The sequence below is a fragment of the Acinonyx jubatus genome, chromosome X (genome assembly GCF_027475565.1).
Source record: "Acinonyx jubatus isolate Ajub_Pintada_27869175 chromosome X, VMU_Ajub_asm_v1.0, whole genome shotgun sequence".
Classification (NCBI taxonomy): domain Eukaryota; kingdom Metazoa; phylum Chordata; class Mammalia; order Carnivora; family Felidae; genus Acinonyx; species Acinonyx jubatus.
This window is the reverse complement of record NC_069389.1, coordinates 101,244,018-101,247,402: the sequence shown is the minus strand read 5'-3', so window position 1 is coordinate 101,247,402 and position 3,385 is coordinate 101,244,018. Positions and strand designations below refer to the sequence as shown.

The window sequence follows — 3,385 nt, the reverse complement described above, 5'->3', positions numbered from 1 at the left end:
CAGTTTATTCTTATAGTTAAGAGTCTGTTTCTTGGTTTGCCTCTCTCTCTTTCTCTTATTTTTTTTTTGCTTATTTGTTTTGTTTATTAAATTCCACATATGAATGAAATCATATGGTATTTGTCTTTCTGTGACTATTTCACTAAATAATGGTATTTGTCTTTCTCTGACTGACTTATTTCTTTCTCTGACTGACTGTCTTTCTCTGACTGACTAAATATTGTGCTTTCTAGGTCCAACCACAGGGGCTATGCTAATCTTCTCTGTATCATTCCAATTTTAGTATATATGCTGCTGAAGCAAGCATAAACCAGTGTATTTTTAAGTCTGATGGCTATATATTCCCATTGCCTCAACCAACACAGCTCTAAGAATGAAACCAGGGACTGAAAATTAGGAGATGCTCACTCTCCTCATGCCTTGGTAATGGATTATTTATGCAGCCAATTGCTTAGGTTAGTTTCTTATTCTTTTTATCATTCCAAAGAGTTTGGCTTGCCCAGAAGAAAATAAGAAATCAACAATAAGTCCAATGATTACTAACATTTCACAGTTGAGAAAATTGAATTGCAAAAGGTTAAATTCTTTTCTGAGTTACAAGGCTAGTAAGTGACAGAACCAAAACTTTATCTTTAGGAGGACAATTCCAGAACACATGCTCTAAACCATTATAAGATATATAATGACTTTTACCAAAGATATATATTTGATTTTGTCAAAGAAAAATGGACAATATACAGACATTACACTGAAAGTTCTTAATAAATTTTGTAGCTTCTAAGCTAGGTACGGCTACTAAATACATGCTTGTATATAACTAACTACATATTTCAATAAATTCCTTTTATTTTAGCAAATATTTATTTTTGATTATCTATTAAGTATGAGTAATTGTGCTTGTTTAATGTTAATTTAAACCAAATAAATTTAAACTTTGGAATAGTCTAACTTTTTCTAAAAAAAGAAACTCTAAAAATAGGTGAAAGAGTAAACTTCCTAGGGTCAGTGAAAACAACACTGACTTTGATATCACATGGGGTCTAAAACCAGGCTTCTCTGCTTACTAGCTATGTGGCATTGAGTGTGTACACTTAAGTAGGCATCCTTTATCTACTTAAAGTGGCTTCAGCATTTTGTTATAACTTATCCTCATGCATAAAAATTAATGTCATTTATAAATTATCACATTTGGTATTTGACAAATGCTAAGGACCTCTCAATATTACTTAGCTCATGTAAGTTCTATATATGTGGAAAAGAAATTCCATAATATTAAAACAAAATACTGAAAAATGATATAGTCACTTCAGTGGATTTTTACATGATATTAAAAAAAAAAAGGAAGAAAAAAATAAAAGAAATCATGCCCATTCTTTTTACTTTTACTCAGTTCTCTATATTAACATAGTCTGTTTGCGGCTCCAGTAATCAGCTTGAAGAATATAAATGCTACCGATCAGATAGCTACTTGTTCTGAAGATGGGATTAAAAAAAAGGGAGATTGAACGAAATTGGAGCACAAGTAATTTAAGAAAAGAAAGATGTCACTGTACATGGCTATCATGAGTTATTAAAAGAAATTGTCATGTTCCCTTCTTTTTATTTCTGTTAGTTTAGATTCTTACTGGAAGTGCATAAAAACTATTTTCTTATCACTCTCTGTTTGACTAATGCCAAAGAATCAATACTAGGCATTTGCAGCAGAAATAAGTGATTATATCACTTATCTCGCTGTATGAGGGGCCAATGATTAAAAACACACACACACATTGGGCAACTTTGGAATCACCTTTAGATGCTTAAGCATCCAAGATAAAACATACATTATAAATACAGATGGATTTTATGTGTAATATTGGGAACCTCATTACATAGATAAGCTAATACAAACACCTGTACAATGAGCTGTATGAATATTATTCTAAGTATTATGAGAATATTGTGTTCTGACCTTAATGATTAGCAATCATTGGTAGAAAAGATTCCATAAAGAGCAATACTTTAAATATTCAAGGACTGTAGTATTAACTATGTATATCAGTTTTTCAGAAATAGAATTTCTAGAAGCTTATTCTTTTTTAAGTGAAGCAAGATGACTTTGTTTCTTATATGACGGCATAGGCTAAATTAGGAATGTTGGTACATTATATTAGGCAGAAACATTTTTGGTTTCAAGAGAAGATCCAAATAACACTGTGTTGTATAGGAATCTACTTTTCTCAAATAACAAGACATTTCATATTGTTTTCTGAGGAGCTAATTCACTGAGTCAATATAGGCAGGCTGGCATTTCTTTTTATTTTATTTTATTTTATTTTATTTTATTTTATTTTATTTTATTTTATTTTATTTTAGAAAAGGAGAGAGTGCAAGCAGGGGAAAGGGGCAGAAGGAGAGAGAGAAAGAATCTTCAGGAGGCTCCACACTCAGTGCAGATCCTGACCTGGGGCCTCATTCCACGACCCTGGGATCATGATCTAAGCAGGAATCAAGAGTTGGACACTCAACCAACTGAGCCACCCAAGAGCCCCAGGATGGCATTTCTGTGATTCTATTGCCCTTTCCCACAAGATTGCAGGTTGCCATATCTCCAGGCATCCCATTTATAATCTATCTGCTTATTTTGCCAGAATTCATTACTTGATACTTAGATACAAACTAGACTAAATTAAAAAGTGTTTACCATTTACCTCATATATATTGGTGGTAAGTAGGATATAAAGGTTTGAGAAATGGGCATTAGTGTTACCTGACCTATAGTTTCAGCAACAGAGGTAAAACTTTTTAATGGAGGTCTATATTGCTAAGAGGGATTAAGTTCTATTAGACCTGCTTCTTCAATAGAGTTGATACTATGGATAATAGCAACCATGTTCTCTCATGAAATGACTCAGATACACTGTAAGGGGGATATTGTATTAGAACATTTGCTTCACCCATTGTGGCATTTATTTCTGTTCTTGTGTTTAAACAGAGTTTCAACCAACAGTATGAGATGTTTTACATATAGATAATTACTTTAGAATAGATAAAGCATCTTGTTGTAGACTTAGAAAATTCCTTAGAATTGTTGGAATGTTAGTATTATTTCAATTATAATTGATAAATTAGATGGAACCTCTGAATAGGACAAATCGTTGAAGTTTCAGGAAATTCCTTTTTTTAATTTTAATTTTAATTTTTTAAGTAATATCTACACCCAACATGGGGCTCAAACTCATGATCCTGAGATCGAATCACATGCTCTACTGACTGAGACAGCCAGGCACCCCTGTTTCAGTAAATTCTTAATAAAAGTACAGACACAAACAGATGAAAATAGATTTTAAATCACAATATGCCATTACTCAAAGAAACTTAAACCATCACTAAGTTTCTTTATGCT

The 3,385-nt window shown here is 32.2% G+C and overlaps 1 pseudogene; it reads right to left on the bottom strand.

Moving 5' to 3' along the window:
* Positions 1 to 213: 213 nt before the first annotated feature.
* LOC113597670 (uncharacterized) lies at positions 214 to 307 on the bottom strand (annotated as a pseudogene).
* Positions 308 to 3,385: the final 3,078 nt, after the last annotated feature.